This window comes from Lithobates pipiens, unplaced genomic scaffold (assembly GCF_037356315.1).
Source record: "Lithobates pipiens isolate NorthernLeopardFrog02 unplaced genomic scaffold, aLitPip1_a1.2 Scaffold_22, whole genome shotgun sequence".
Classification (NCBI taxonomy): Eukaryota; Metazoa; Chordata; class Amphibia; order Anura; family Ranidae; genus Lithobates; species Lithobates pipiens.
In genome coordinates, this window is record NW_027507784.1 from 223616523 (window position 1) to 223634007 (window position 17485).

At 45.8% G+C, this 17485-nt stretch overlaps 1 long non-coding RNA gene across 1 annotated transcript in view; it reads right to left on the minus strand.

Moving 5' to 3' along the window:
* Positions 1-1347: 1347 nt before the first annotated feature.
* LOC143925487 (uncharacterized) overlaps positions 1348-17485 on the minus strand; it is a 31871-nt gene continuing 15733 nt past the window's right edge. Inside the window, exons 2-3 of the long non-coding RNA XR_013262004.1 lie at positions 2117-2239; positions 1348-2030 (exon numbers count right to left, since the gene is read on the minus strand). This is a non-coding gene — a long non-coding RNA (uncharacterized LOC143925487). The remainder of the gene's footprint in view (positions 2031-2116; positions 2240-17485) is intronic.

Here is a 17485-nt window from a genome sequence, read left to right on the forward strand (position 1 = left end):
CAAATGTGCTTCCATTTATTCATTTGTTTTGATGCCACTTCTTATTACCTGTCTGGTGGGCTACCAATAGTGTAATTAGGAAGGGGCTGGCCAAAGTAACACACATTACTTTGTTATTACTCCATTACGTAGTGCAGAGGGTGGTTACCTGTCCAAAACATACCTCCCCCCCAAAATATTTACAAGGGGCCATCAGAGGGGGTGATGAATCTAATAATAATAATAATAATATTTTAGCCTTTAAATACTCTTTACAAGAAATGTTATACTGATGTTGGCCAACACTGTGTATAATCTTCTTGTAATGTTTTTGAGAAAAATTACTAATTAGATTTTTTTGTTTGACTTCACAGTTTCCTTCAACGCCACAGGAATGGTAGACTGTGGCCTCCCAGTTTGCCCAGCGGTGGTATTTTCCTAACTGCGGAGGGGCAATTGATGGGAAGCACGTCCGCATCGTCCCACCACCCCATTCGGGGTCATACTATTTTAACTATAAGGGGTTTCATAGTATCGTGTTGATGGCGATGGTGTCGGTGACATATGAGTTTATATATGTGAACGTGGGGAGGAATGGCCAGATGTCGGATGGAGGAGTATTTACCCGGACCAAGTTTTACCAACGTCTCTAGAGTGGTGGCTTGGGATTGCCACCCCCGGAGGGGAACATTGAAGGACTGCCATTTTTTTTTCATAGCAGATGAGGCTTTCAGTCTGGGAAACCATATCATGAGGCCATTCCCCCAGAGGACCCTCACCCCTGAGAAGAGGGTTTTTAATTTTCGTCTGGCCAGAGCCAGAAGAGTTATGGAGAACGTGTTTGGAATTCTGGCCAGCCGGTTCCGCCTGTTTCAAACGGCCATTAATATGGCGGAATACAAACTGAATACCATCATTTTATCTTGTTGCATCCTGCATAACTTTCTGAAGAGAAACAACCCAAATTATGTGGTGACATTTGGGCCCGACGCTGGACTTCCGCAATTAATGACATCCCTGAAAGCGGCCCGTCCTGGCTTGCCTCCCCAAAGTTCCTGTGAAGTGCGCCAAAATTATTTGGAATATTTTTCGGGGAGGGGGGCCATTGCTTTGCCAGCACATGTTTGAATAAGTTTTACATTTAAAGCTGGAAAAAATCTGGATTTTTGCATTCCTGCTTGTGTTTCTTTTTTCTGTCTCCTAGTGCACTTGCAGTACCAAGTGGTTTGTACATTATTATCTAAATCCATCGACAGTGTAAACACCAATTTAAACACAAAAAATGTTATTAATCATTGAAAGAAGAAGCCACACATTGTTGAGTAAAAATTATTTTACTCCGTACACATTCATGTGTGTGTTGTAAAACATATTTTTTTTTAAAATATAAAATTTTGAGTTAGCTACATATTTTTGGGGTTTAAGGTTACATAAACAGCCATGTTTCAAAACAGAACATACATGACTATGGAACTTACAAAGTTCAACATTGAAAAACTTAAAAGGCAAGATCACACATTATATTGTCCAAAATGTCTGGATCTTGCCTTCCACAGATGGGGTGAAGTCACCCCTGTAAAAGCCTAATTTTTAAGATGCACACAAATTGGGAGTCAAAGTGGGGATTTGCATTCTGATCCCATGCCTAATGTCAACCTGTACTCTCTCCCATCATGGACAAATGGACGTGTTTTGGGGGTGCAACCCCTTCCTCTCACCTACTTGAGTTTTGAGGAAGGGGTTGCAGGCCCAAAACGTGTACATTGCTATCCCCTGATGGCAGATAGCACATGTTGACATACTGTGTGCATCTTCAAAATTAGGCTTTTTTTAAATGTCAAACTTTTTGACACAAAATAGTGCCAATATTTAGTAAAATTAAATTCTTCCTAGGACATCAATCATGTTGTTAAGTTTTACTTCAATATCCATAGTTTTCTGTTTTATAACGTGTAAATCCTTACTGCACCACATAATGTTCTGGATTAGCCTTTGGGCGCTGTCACTGGTGAAATTAGCTGATGATTGTTCTTCCACAACCTGTACATCACCTAAAAATCAAAAAAAACACACCATGTATTAGAAATATGCAAGCATACATCTCTTATTACCTGAAGCTGGGGTGTCAGACACTCACCTGTTGTGGTCTCAGTCTAAAGCACCTCTCCTTCCTCCACATCCTCAGCTTGTGACCTCTGTTCCCCTTGTTCAGGAGGTGAGGGGTCCCTGGTGACCTCATATCTCCCGATTCTTTGCTCCCCTATGAGAATGAAACAAAAGGTATACTTAGCACACAGATATTTGAGGCAACAAATATGAATGATAAACATTGCTTGGAAGTGGGGTACAATTGTCTGTTTGGTCAGAATTACAAGCTGAAGGCATGATTTAGGGCCTACTAAAGCTGGAATACTTACCTTTTTTGGGCCCCCAAGTATCCAATATCGAATAAAATCGGGCCCACACCTTTTGTTGGGCTGTGAACCGAGGGAGCTCATTGTGACCATCTTGTCTTGGGACTACAGTACATGTTCCTGGACTGTTTGAGGGCAGAGCATGTCCAAAACAGTCCATGGCTGCTGACCCAGAAGGAGTTCCACTGGAGTTTTCCCAGTGGTTGCATGTGGTGTGTTTCTGTAAGCAGAAAAGGAAGAGTCCAGCTGCTAGGGTGACAGGGACTGTTGTTTACTTGCAGCCACTGTAGCTCTGAAATAGTGTTTGAAAGTCTGCACAGACTGTTCTGCCGGACCATTTGTAGCAGGGTGGTAAGGTGCGGTCAACTTGATGTTGTGGGCAGTCAGGAAATGCTGAAACTCCTGACTGGTGAATTGTGCACGGTTGTCCATGACAATTTCTCTGGGGTATCCAAACGTAGCAGTGAGATGTAACAGTTTCAAAACTGCTGCCTTAGTCGTTGGCTGAGTAACAGGAGTGACCTCAGGCCACATTGAATGGGTGTCCACTAGGAGCAAGAAGGTGTGTCCTTTGATTGGACCTGCAAAGTCCCAGTGTAGGGGGCGAAACCAAGGAACCGTGCGCCAAATCCAGGTCTGGATGCACCCTCGAGGAGGGTCTTTTGCATTTTGTGCACATCTGGCACAAGCACTCACATATGTCGTGATATCTGAGTCTAGGTTTGGCCACCACACATAGCCTCGGGCCTTTTGTTTCATTTGTGTGCACCCGGCATGATCAGTATGTAGCAAGTCCAGAATGTGTCTCTGGAGGGTCTGTGGAATGATCACTCCACGATGGTCTCCCCATAAAACACAGTTATCAGCCACAGTTAATTGCATACACCTATAGAAATAAGGTTCATAATCGTGTATGATGTTTGCAGGCCAACAGGACTGTACCCATGAGAGTATTTTTTTTCAAAATGGTATCCTTGGCTGTATGGGCTGCTATCTCCCCAGAAGACATGATGGACAGGCTGATGTAACGACAACTCTTGATGGTGGAGACGAGTCGATCGACATCCCTGTCAGTTGGGACATTGCATCTGCATTAGCATTGCCATCATGACCACAATATTGGATTTTGTAGTAGCATGCTCCCAAGATTAAGGCATAGCATTGGAGGCCTTTGTCAGGGCTAAAGATCTGAAGGAGTGGTTTATGGTCCATCAGTATGGTGAATTCCCCACCATACAGGTAAAGATGAAACTCAATGTGTGAGTAATTGCTTTCTGCTTTTGTCAAAGACCTGGAGGCATATGCCACTGTTTTTTCTGACCCATCTGGTAAGATGTCAGATAGTACAGCCCCCAGACCATAGGGTGAGGCATCACAAGCCAAGATGAGAGGCTTCTGGAGGTCATAGTGCACAAGCATGCGTGACGCCAACAGATTCCGCTTAGAAAATTCAAAATCACATTGGCATACAGTGTCAGGTCATCTTGAGCTAGGTGACAGATGCACACCATTGGGATCAGGAGTGCACTGCTAGGTAGTCTACCCTACCTCTGACTGCTGGGGATGGGAGTCAAGGCGGTAAGGAAGGCAGGGCCATTGGAACACCAAGAAGGACCCCACTGTGGTTAGAGCATAAGATTCCCTAGAGCGCGGAGTCTAAAGCCGCGTACACACGTGGCGGACTGTCTGGCCAACTTAGTCCGTCAGACAATCCGACAGACAGTCCGTCATACTTTCGAATGAACGGACTTGCCCACACACGGCACTTTTTGAGCGGACTAATACGGCGGACTAAGTCCGCCATACTATCCGCCCTACTTTTGAAATGAACGGACTCGCCCACACACGCGGAGGAAAGTCCACTCATTTCGAGCACGTCTCCAGGTAGGCGGGGCCCGTGAAGGAGACATCGCTGACCCCGCCGCCTGGTATGGACTTAAAGGGGAACCCCAACGCCGAAAAAAATCGGTGTGGGGGTCCCCCCAAGTCCACAACAGACCCTTGTCCGAGCACGCTACCCGGCCGGCCAGGAAAGGGGAGCGCCCCCCCTCCTGAGCCGTACCAGGCCCTCAACATGGGGGGGTGCCTTGGGGAAGGGGGGGCCGCGCGCCCCCCCCCCCAAAGCACCTTGTCCCCATGTTGATGAGGACAAGGGCCTCTTCCCGACAACCCTGGCCGTTGGTTGTCGGGGTCTGCGGGCGGGGGGCATATCGGAATCCGGGAGCCCCCTTTAATAAGGGGGCCCCCGGATACCGGCCCCCCACCCTATGTGAATGAGTATGGGGTACAATGTACCCCTACCCATTCACCTGTGAAAAAAAGTACAAAAAACCCATGTGACATAAAGCCATTTGACACCGCCCCATTGTCCCTATATAAGTGGCAGCGGAGCGCGTCCCTGGCATTCCGGCCGGAGAGATCGTCGAGGCAACATCTCCTGGAGAAGAAGAAGAAGAAGAAAAACGGAAGGTGGCGGCGACAGCGGCGACAGAAGACCGGGCCACCGCCTGTAAAAGAGCTATAAGAAGGCGCGGTGGCCCGGCAGAAGAACCGAAGAGGGGGACAAGACCCCCGAAGTCGGGAGAAGAGGCCGGCGGCGAGGAAGAAAGCCGGACTCCTCCGCTAGCAAAAGAGCTACAAGAAGATAGCGGAGGAGTCCGGCGAGAAGACCCCCGAAGACGGAAGACCCCCGGAGCTGTGCAATAAAATATTTTAACCCTGTGTTGTGTTTTTTTTGTACTTTTTTTCACAGGTGAATGGGTAGGGGTACATTGTACCCCATACTCATTCACATAGGGTGGGGGGCCGGTATCCGGGGGCCCCCTTATTAAAGGGGGCTCCCGGATTCCGATAAGCTCCCCGCCCACAGACCCCGACAACCAACGGCCAGGGTTGTCGGGAAGAGGCCCTTGTCCTCATCAACATGGGGACAAGGTGCTTTGGGGTGGGGGGGCCGCGCGGCCCCCCCTTCCCCAAGGCACCCCCCCATGTTGAGGGCACGCGGCCTTGTACGGCTCAGGAGGGGGGGCTCGCTCGCCCCCCTTTCCTGGCCGGCCGGGTAGCGTGCTCGGACAAGGGTCTGTTGTGGACTTGGGGGGGACCCCCACGCCGATTTTTTTCGGCGTTGGGGTTCCCCTTTAAGTCCATATCAGGCGGCGGGGCCAGCGACGTCTCCGTCGCGGGCCCCGCCTACCTGGATACCCGCTCGAAATGAGCGGACTTTTCTCCGGGCGGGAAAAGTCTGCTCATTTCAAAAGTACGGCGGACTGGCACACACACGGGCGGATTGTCCGCCGAAATGCAAGTCCAGCGGACAGTATTTCCAACATTCCGAAATACTTAGTCCGCCAGACTGCACGCTGAAAAAGTCAGCTGAAGCCCACACACGAGCGGACTGTCCGCTGAAATGTGTTTCGGCGGACTAAGTAGGCCAGACAGTCCGCCCATGTGTATGCGGCTTAAGAGCCAACAGGTGTTCACCAGGGACTCTAGTGGTGAGGATGGACTGGGCTGCAACTGGCTCCAGGTCATGACCCCCAGGGTCCCCCAGCTCAAGCCCACGGAAGGCAACAGGAGAATAGGGATAGTAAGGGAAGAAGCCAAGGTCGGGGCAGTTTCCGCTGGTTATTGGTTATCCTTGGTTACAGAGGCATAACCCCTCTTTTGATTGGCTCCATGCTGAGGTTCTCTCCGGGTCACCACAATGCAGTGAGACATTCTTTCTGAAGGTATTCAAGGTCCTGTGCACCTCTTCACTCTTCTCCTTGCTGGAGAAGTACCGCGATTTTAGCAATGTCTTTGATAAAGGTCAAGCCGGTAGTTTGCCTCCACACCTTATGATTGTGCATTTTTCCTTCAACCTGGTGCCATACCTCCTCATGGCCGGGTTTACCCTTTGTCGGTCTTGGAGGTTAAAAGGCCATGGAGGATAGGGCCATGAAGGAGTATGTTGCTGACATACTTTCTCAAGGTTTCATCCGCAAATCCTTGTATCCTGCTGATGCTGGTTTCTTCTTTGTGAAGAAGAAGAGCGGTGAACTGAGACCTTGCATAGATTATAGGGGTCTCAATCGTGTCACGATTAAGAATGAATACCCGATTCCATTGATTGTAGAGTTATTTGACCGCCTCAAGGGAGCAACAGTTTTTACAAAGCTTGACTTGAGAGGAGCATACAATCTTGTGCGTATTCAGGAGGGCGACGAGTGCAAAACTGAGTTTAATACCAGAACAGGCCATTATGAGTACCTGGTAATGCCTTTTGGCCTTTGTAATGCCCCGGCAGTTTTCCAGGAATTTATTAACAATGTCCTCCGAGATTTGTTGCAGTTATGTGTGGTGGTTTATCTCGATGATATGCACATGTTTTCCAAGTCCCTGGAGAGCCACCACACAGATGTCTGTTGTGTGCTTCAGAAACTAAGAGAGAACAATCTCTATTGTAAACTGGAGAAGTGCGAGTTCCATCGTGAACAGGTTACATACCTGGGCTATGTCATTTCCACTGCTGGTTTTTCGATGGACCCAGAAAAACGTTCGGCAGTCCTACAGTGGCCTCAACCCGTGGGTTTATGTCCTCTGCAACGTTTCCTGGGCTTTGCCAACTACTATCAGAAGTTTATTCGTAACTTCTCGTCTCTGGTCAAGCCCCTGACTGATATGACCAGAAAGGACGGTAACCCACAGAGTTGGTCTCCGGAGTCCATTAAGGCCTTTGAGAGTCTCAAGGCTGCCTTTGTTTTTGCTCCTGTGTTGGCACATCCTGATCCTACGTTGCCTTTTATCCTAGAAGTTGATGCTTCTGAGACTGGGGTTGGTGCCCTTCTGTTTCAACGTCCTAACTCTGAGAGCTCTATGCATCCGTGTGGCTACTTTTCCAAGAAATTGTCACCTGCTGAGTGCAATTATGAGATTGGTGACAGAGAGCTGTTGGCGATAATTTTACCCCTGAAAGAATGGAGACAACTCCTTCAAGGTACCACTGAGCCGGTTCTTATTCTTACTGACCATAAGATGGCGATGTGCTCTTTATTTGTTGAGTTTTAATTACATTGTCTTATTCTTACCCGGTACTAAGAATGTAAGGGCTGATGCCTTGTCACGACAATTTTCCTCCACTTCCAAGTCGGAGTCTGTTCCGGTTCGCACTTCTCCTTTGGGGGACAAAATTCTTGCTGCTCAGATCTCTGCTCCTCCTGAGAAACCTTGTGACCACTGCTTTGTCCCAGAGAGTCTCCATACTGCCGTGCTCCAGATTTACTATTCTCCCAAGGCAGCTGGCCATCCTGGGAAGAATCAACTCATTTGGGCCATTTCCCAACATTATGGTGGCCTAGTCTACGGGCTGATGTTACTGCCTTCGTAGCTGCCTGTTCTGTGTGTGCTCAGAGTAAGACTCCACGACACCTTCCAGTGGGCCTCCTACAACCTATACCCAATGGAGAGAGGCCCTGGACCCACCTGTCAATGGATTTCATTGTGGAGTTGCCCAACTCCCAAGGCAACACTGTTATCCTTATGGTGGCTGACCAGTTCTCAAAGATGTGTCAGTGTATTTCACGTAAGAAGTTGCCTACCTCTAAGGAACTGGCTTCCATTTTTGCTTGGGAGATCTTTCGCTTACATGGGCTACCCAAGGTGATTGTCTCTGACAGGGGCAGTCAGTTTGTCTCCCGGTTCTGGTGAGCCTTTTGTGCACAGTTGGGAATCCAGCTTGCTTTCTCTTCTGCATATCACCCGCAGTCTAATGGGGCCACAGAGCAAGCCAATCAGTCCTTTGAGCAATTCCTACGTTGCTATATTTCTGAGCACCATAACAACTGTTCGGACCTATTACCATGGGCAGAGTTTGCTCACAACAGTGCCTTGAATTTTGCCTCCTGATTGTCTCCATTTATCGCAAATTATGGTTTCCAATCCTCCATGTTGCCTGACTCGTTTGTTCCGCAGTGGAGCATCTCTATGGTCTTCGTTCCACTTGGGTAGGAGGCTTTGCGTCATGCTAATGATAGGTACAGACTCCATGCCGACCGCAGACGCCTGCCTGCGCCTTCCTACCAGGTTGGAGACAGGGTCTGGCTGTCATCTCGCAACCTCCGGCTTCATGTTCCCTCACTGAAGTTTGCACCTCGGTTTATTGGGCCCTACCATATTCTTGGCAGGATTAACCCAGTGACTTACGCATTGGACCTTCCTCCTAGTATGCACATCTCAAATGTTTTTCATGTCTCCTTATTGAAACCATTGGTCTGCAAGCGTTTTACCACCTCGGTGCCACGTCCTCACCCTATTAATGTTGAGAACCATGAGGTACAATCCATTGATGACTCCTGTAGGTTCCGTGGGCACATACAGTACCTGATGCATTGGATGGGGTATGGTCCGGAGGAACGCTCCTGTGTTTCATCCTCTGACGTACATGCCCCTGTTCTGCTCCGCGAGTTCCATGGATGTTTTACACTCAAGCCCCGGGCCCCTCCAGGGAGCGGGGTCATTGAGGAGTGGGTACTGTCAGGACTGGCTTCCTTCTCTGGGCTGGCTGCTCAGCTGTCGGCTAATTGTCTCAGTCTGATTCATGGTTTCTGACAAGTAACTGTGAGGGGTTACAGTGTTCTAGCACCACAAATAACAAAATCACCTGTTGCACTTGTTTGACTGGGGCATGAAATTACAATTTTTGATAAAAGCAGGGCCCGGTCCTGCCCTCAATAAGATTAATGCCCCATACACACGGTCGGACATTCTGACCACAAAATCCGTCTGATTTTTTTCGACTTAACAGCAGGGACCTTACCTGTCCCCAAAAAGTGTAACTTTGAGGGGTTACAGTGTTCTGGCGCCACCAACACCCAAAGCCCAATTTTTCTGCACCTGTTTGTCTGAGGCATGTATTTACACTTTTTGAAATAATATTTAACAGCAGTGCCCGTTTCTGTGCCCAACAAGAGTAACACCAATTGTCTCTGATTCATGGTTTCTGACAAGTAACTGTGAGGGGTTACAGTTGTCAGGGCTGGCTTAGCCCTTCCTCCTCTGGGCTGGCCACTCAGCTGTCGGCTAATTGCCAGCTCTCTTCTCTTTCCACAGTTACCAGCTGTTCCACATGATGCTCATCTGACCTGCCTATTTAAAGCCTTCCAGTTCACTTTTTCCTTTGCCTTCGCGTTGGTCACATCACAAGGAACCATCTCCTGCTGTTTGTTTGAAGAATGGCTTGCTTACATCCCTCCTGGCTACTTATCCTGCTTGCAGTTGCTCTCCTTGGATCCCTGACTTCTGGCTTGGCTGATTACCCGATCTGGTTAAATGAACTTTGGACTGGCTGACTACCCGATCTGGCTACTGGACTCTGGCTATGCTTGACTATGTTTTTTTCTATTTACCTTTTTATTTTTATTAATAAACAAGTGTGATTTGATTGTACTTCTGTCTCAGTCTGTTTCATGGTTTCTGACAACAGTGTTCTAGCACCACAAATAACAAAATCCCAACTTTTCTGCACCTGTTTGACTGGGGCATGAAATAAAAAATTTTGATAATTAACAGTAGGGCCCATTCCTGCCCTCAACAAGATTAATGCCTCATACACACAGTCGGACATTCCTACCACAAAATTAGTCAGATTTTTTGCGACGTATTTTGGCCGAAACTTGTCTTGCATACACACTGTCGCACAAAGTTGTTGGAAAATCCGATCGTTCTGAACGAGGTGACATACAAAATGTACGATGGGACTACATAGAGGCCAGTAGCCAATAGCTTTCGGCTCCATAATTTTTCTGAGCATGCATGGCACTTTGTGCGTTGGAAATCCCTACACGTGATCGGAAAAAGTCTGATCGGATTTTGTTGTCGGAAAAATTTTAGAACCAGCTCTCAAACTTTTTCAGTCGGAAATTCCAACAGAAAAAGTCAGATAGAGCCCACACACGATCGGATTTTCCGTCAACATAATCCGATCAGACTTTTTCCTTTTCCGACCGTGTGTATGGGGCAAACATGTTACAGTGTTCTGCCACCACCAACACCCAAGGCTCAATATTTCTGCACCTGTTTAACTGGAGCATGTAATTGCAATTTTTGAAATAATATTTAACAGCATGGCCCGTTCCTGCATCCCAAGAAGAGTAACTATTAGGAGTTACAGTATTATGGCATCACCAACACCCAAGGTCCAAATTTTCTGCAGGTTGGACCTTCTGTTAAATATTATTTCAAAAATTGTAATTGCATGCCCCAGTGAAACAGAAGGTCCAACATGCAGAAAATTTGGACCTTGGGTGTTGGTGATGCCATAATACTGTAACTCCTCATAGTTACTCTTCTTGGGGCGCAGGAACGGGCCATGCTGTTAAATATTATTTAAAAAATTGCAATTACATGCTCCAGTTAAACAGGTGCAGAAATATTGAGCCTTGGGTGTTGGTAGTCGCAGGTACAGGCACTTCTGTTAAATATTATTTTAAAAATTGTAATTACATGCCCCAGTGAAACAGAAGTGCCTGTACCTGCGACTACCAACACCCAAGGCTCAATATTTCCGCACCTGCTTAACTGGAGCATGTAATTAAAATTTGTGAAATAATATTTAACAGCAGGGCCCGTTCCTGCGCCCAACAAGAGTAACTGTGAGGGGGTTACAGTGTTATAGGACCACCAACACCCAAGGCCCAATATTTCTGAACCTGTTTGACTGGGGCACGTAATTACAATTTTTGAAAAAATAATTTTAAGCAGCGCCTGTACCTGCGCCCAACAAGAGTAACTCTGAGGGGTTACAACACCCAAGGCCCAACTTTTCTACACCTGTTTGACAGGGGCATATAATTACAATTTTCGAATTAATATTTAACAGCAAGGCCCATTCCTGCGCCCAACAAGAAGAACTGTGAGGGGGTTACAGTACTCTGGCACCAACCTCACCCAAGGCCCAACTTTTCGGCACCTGTTTGACTGGGGTGTGCAATTACAATTTTTGAAATAATATTTAACAGCAGGGCACATTACTGCGCCCAACATGAGTAACTCTGAGGGGTTACAGTGTTCTGGCACAACCAACACCCAAGGTTCAATATTTCTGCATCTGTTTGACTGGGGCATGTAATTGCAATTTTTGAAATAACATTTAACAGCAGGTTCCTGTGCCCCAACAAGAGTAACTTTGAGGGATTACAGAGTTCTGGCACCAACAACACCCAACGTCCAACTTTTCTGCACCTGTTTAACTGGGGCATGTAACTATCATTTTTGAAAATACATTTTTAAACAGTGTTTTTTAAAACCGCACCTGCTCTCAACAAGAATAACTGTGAGGGATTACAGTGTTCTGGCACCACCAACACCCAAGGCTCAATTTTTCTGCACCTGTTTGACTGGGACATGTAATTACAATTTTTGAAATATTTAAAGCCGGGCCCGTTCCTGCACCTAAGAAGAGTAACTGTGAGGGGTTACAGTGTTCTGGCACCACCAACAAAAGGCCCAACTTTTCTGCACCTGTTTGACCTGGGCATATAATTTAAAATTTTTAAATAATATTTAACAGCAGGGCCCGTTCCTGCGCCCAACAAGAGTAACTGTTACAGTGTTCTGGCACCACCAACATCCGAGGCTCAATATTTTTGCATCTATTTGACTGGGGCATGTAATTGCAATTTTTGAAATAATGTTTAACAGCAAGGCCAGTTCCTGCTCTTCAACAATATTGTGAGTGGTTACAGTTTTCTGGCACCATCAACACCCAAGGTGCAACTTTTCTGCATTTGTTTGACTGAGGCATGTAACTATCATTTTTGAAAAATATTTTTTATAGTGTCCGTACTTGCACCCAGTAAGAGTAACTGTAAGGGGTTACAGTGCTCTGGCACTACCAACACCCAAGGCCCAACTTTTCTGCACCTGTTTGACTGGGGCATGCAATTACAATTTTTGAAACAATATTTAACAGGGCCCGTTCCTGCGCCCAACAAGAGTAACTGAGGGGTTAACGATCCCATGCAGGGGATATAAAACATATCATGGCATAGCTTAGTAATGCACCTAGGAAGCATGTTTGTTCATAGCATCAACAGCCCTCTGGCAAAGGCCAGGGACAACAAAGGGTAAATGACTTTAGGTGCATGTGGTGTTGGATAATCCACAAATTTTTTTTGAAAATATGGCTAAAATCCAATTCTTAGAGAGAAATAGAACAAAAATAAAAATAAAAAGGACACCAAAAAACAAAAAATGAAGAGGGGGAGAGAGAATATATAGTGACAAGGAACACAGAAGGAGGAAAGGAAAGACAGAGGAGGAAATGAAGTGCAGAAAAGGAAGGTTAGGTAGGAAAAGGGGTTCCCCCAGGTTGGGGGGAAGGGGGTAGAGGAGGTCAATTGGCAGGGCCAAGACTGGTTTGGTGCAGAGAGGGAAGAGCGTATGACCACCACGAGCCCCACACCTTAAGGAACATGGCATGAGAATCGTGGAGAATGCTAGTCAACTTTTCATTAATCATGAGAGTCGTTAGGGTGCTCTTCACCTCGGCAAACGAAACAGTTGGTTTCCTCCAAGCCCTAGCTATTGTACGCTAGGGCAGTACCCGGGTCCCCATATACTTTTTATGGCAATAAAAATTGCATCTAAGCCTTTAAAATTAGCACTTTTGATTTTTCATGTTTGTGTCCCATCGACTTTAACCACTTCAATACAGTGCACTTACACCCCCTTCCTGACCAGACCAATGTTCAGCTTTCAGCACTCTCACAGTTTGAATGACAATTACTCAGTCATGCAACACTGTACCCATATGAAACGTGCGTCCTTTTTTCCCACACAAATAGAGCTTTCTTTTCGTGGTATTTAATCACTAGTGGGTTTTTTATTTTTTGTGCTATAAATAAAATAAAAGGTACATTTTGTGAAAAAAGCCTCTTTATTTCTGTCATAAATTTTTGCTAATTAGTAATTTTTCTTCAAAAAATTTTGCCAAAATTTATACTGCTACATATCTTTGGTGAAAAATAACCCACATTAGTGTATATTATTTGGTCTTTGTGAAAGTTAGAGTCTACAAAATATGGTGACAATCACTGAAAATTGATCACATCTGATCAGGCCTTCAGTACATCAGGTGAATCTCATTTCTTGAGACACTAACAAGTCAGGAAAGTACAAATACCTCCCAAATGACCTCTTTTTAGAAAGTAGACATTCCAAGGTATTAAGTAAGTAGCATGGTGAGTTTTTTTAAGTTGTAATTTTTCCCCACAATTCTTTGCAAAATGAAGATTTTTTTCTTCTTATTATTATTTTTTTTACAAAATTTTCATATTATCAGGTTATTTCTCACACACAGCATATGTATACAACAAATTACACCCCAAAATACATTCTGCTACTCTTCCCGAGTATGGCGATGCCACATGTGTGAGACATTTATACAGCCTGGCCACATACAGAGCACCAACCAAGAAGTAGTACCTTCAGACGTTCTACGAGCAAAAATGACACATCTCATTTCACAGCCACCTATTACATTTTTGAAGACCCTGGAGTACCAGGACAATGGAATTTCCCATAAAATTACCCCATTTTGGAAAGCAAACACTCCAACGTATAATCTGTGAGACATAATGAGTCTTTTGAACGGTTCATTTTTTTCCAGAAGTTTTTGGAATATGTGGAAAAAAATGAAAACACATTTTTTTTACACAAAGTTGTCAATTGATAAGATATTTCTAACACATAGCATGTATATAGCAAAAATTACCCCCCAAAACACATTCTGCTACTCCTCCTGAGTATGGCGATACCACATAGGTAGGACTTTTACACAGCCTGGTCACCTACAGAGGCCGAAACATTGAAGTAGTACTTTCAGGCGTTCTAGGAGCATAAATGACACATCTCATTTCATTCCTACCTATCACAATTTTGAAGGTCCTGAAGAAGCAGGACAATGGAATTACCCACAAAATTACCCCATTTTGGAAAGCAAACACCCCAACGTATATTCAATGAGGCATGGGCTGCAAATAGGTACTCGGGTACTATGATGGGCTGCAGATAGGTACTCAGGTACTCTGATGGGCTGGTGACAGGTACTTGAGTACTCCGATGGCCTGTTGACAGGTACTTGAGTACTCCGATGGCCTGGTGACAGGTACTTGAGTACTCCGATGGCCTGGTGACAGTTTCTTGAGTACTCTGAAGGGCGGTGATAGGTACTCGGTTACTCAGATGAACTGTAACAGGTACTCGGGTACTCAGATGAACTGGGACAGGTACTCGGGTACTCAAATGGACTGGGACAGGTACTCGGGTACTCAGATGGACTGGAACAGGCACTGGGGTACTCAGATGGGCTGTGACAGGTACCCGGGTACACAGATGGGCCGTGACAGGTACTCGGGTACTCAGATGGGCCGTGGCATGTACTCGGGTACTGAGATGGGCCGTGGCATGTCCTCGGGTACTCAGATGGGCCGTGACAGGTACTCGGGTACTCTGATGGACTGTGACAAGCACTCGGGTACTCTGATGGACTGTGACAGGCACTCTGATGGACTGTGAGTGACATGTACTATAATGGGTGGTGACAGGTCCTCTTTATTGGGGGGAATCAGTGTGATTGGTGTACACTGTAAGCGGTAACGAGATGTTACCACAATCTCCTCTTCACACACGATCGGTGTGTGAGGAGGAGAACCCGGTAACATCTCGTTACCGTGGTTTGTTTACATTTAGTGATCGGCTGTGAAATGATCACAGCCGATCACGTGGGTAAACAGCCGGCGGGGAACACGCCGAGATCGACGTGTACACGCAGCGAGCTCACGATTGCGCGCATTCGCCTTGCACAGTGGGGATGTGACCATCTGTGATCGGCCGTGAGTTCATCACGGCCAATCACGTGGTAAACAGCCATGCGCAATGGCTGTTCACCCCCTTCGGTGGCGAGCGGTGTCTCCGTGACATGCCACCACCGAAGGAACAGGGATGCGCGCGCACGATCGCGCGCATTCCCTGTTTAAACGGGAGGACGTCATATGAGGCCCTCCCACCACAATAGGTCTGCCGCCTGGCCATAATTTGACAGCCGGCCGGTCGGAAAGTAGTTAATACGGTTCACATATTCGCAGAAATGTTTTGCCTGTTTGCATGTTCTGGTGCGAAACCGACCAGAGGGGTGTTTGGCCAATCCCTATCAGGGACCATATATGTCCCTATCTATAGTCATTGTTAATGTTAATGGAAAAGGAGATATATAAACAAATCCTGTATAATAATATATCATACTAACCTCAAATAAAGAAATTCCACAAATCGCCCCTGGTACTTTGAATGAGGTGAATGCGGTTAGCCAACAATTGACCTCAACCTCAAATAATGAGCATGTATCAGTTATTCATGCCCAATAATAATAATTACAGTGATACAACTCTAGATGGTTAATGGTGGTCAGTAATAAACTAGTTAAGTCCCCCAGAGGTGGTGTCTTGAATATGCATAGATACAAGTCTCTCTTAGCAATTTAAAAGGGAAAATATGCTACTAGTAACTAGGGATGGGCTGAACATCCCCGGTTCCGTTTGCATCCAGAACATGCGAACGGACCGAAAGTTTGTGCGAACATTCGAAGACCGTTAAAGTCTATGGGACTCGAACTTGAGAAATCAAAGATGTGAATTTTAAAAGCTAATAGGCAAGTTATTGTCCTAAAAAGGGTTCTGGGACCCGGGTCCTGCCACAGGGGACATGTATCAATGTAAAAGAAAGTTTTAAAAAGGGCTGTTTTTCCGGGAGCGGTGATTTTAATGATGCTTAAAGTGAAAAAATAAGAGTGAAATATTCATTTAAATATGGTACCTGGGGGTGTCTGTAAAGTGGCTCGTGTTTCCCGTGCTTAGAACAGTCCCTGTACACAATTACATTTTTAAACGGAACAAAAGTCATTTAAAACTGCTTGTGGCCTTAATGTAATGTCGGGTCTCGGCAATATGGATTCAAATTAGTGAGCCAAATGGCATCGGTACCCTCCCCCCAGTCCATTAACAGGCCCTTTGGGTCTTGTATGGATATTAAGGGGAACCTCGAACCCAAATTAAAAAAATAAAAGGTGTTGGGCCGCGGGCCCTATATACAGCAGTATACAGGCGGTGCAAACAAGACAAGTCACTGTAGGTTTGTTCTTATGTAAAATATGTTTTTAATTTGGAACAGGTACATTTTGTAAGTGTAGTTCCAGCCCAAAAAAAATCTATTTTAAAGCTTTTTGGAAAACATAGGGAAGGGTTATCACCCCTGTAACATTTGTTTTGCTGTCTGTGCCCCTGTTCAGAAGATTTCACCTTTCTGTACCAATGACAATTGGATTTTGAAAATTTGGGGGTTTTAAGGGAAACAAGGATTGGTGATAAATCTGCGGAGGAGACACCCATTTCCCATATTATTATTATTATTATACAGGATTTATATAGCGCTGACAGTTTAAGCAGCGCTTTACAACATTAGGGCAGACATTACATTACAATACAATTCAAGATAGGGGGATTCAGATGGCCCTGCTCATTAGAGCTTACAATCTAGGAGGAAGGGTCAAGTTATGCAAAGGGTAATAGCTGTGGGGGATGAGCTCATGGAGAAAATAGTGCAGTTGTTAGATGGAGGCAGGATAGGCTTCTCTGAAGAGGAAAGTTTTCAGGGATCGCCTAAAAGTGTATAAATTTGGAGACATTCTGACAGATTGGGGTAGTGAATTCCAGAGAATGGGCGAGGCTTGGGAAAAGTCCTGGAAGCGGATATGGGAGGAGGTGATGAGGGAGCTAGAGAGCAGGAGGTCTTGGGAGGAATGAAGTGGGTGATTAAGTTGGTATTTTGAGACTAGGCTAGTGATGTAGCTGGGGGCAGAATTGTGAATGGCTTTGTAAGTAAGTGTTAGTATTTTTAATCTAATTTGTTGGTCAAGTGGCAGCCAATGGAGGGATTGGCAGATAGGGGTAGCAGACACTGTGCGGTTTGTAAAGTGGATGAGTCTGGCAGTAGCATTCATGATGGACTGAAGGGGGGATAGTCTATTTAAAGGTAAAGCAATGATTGCAGTAGTCAAGGCG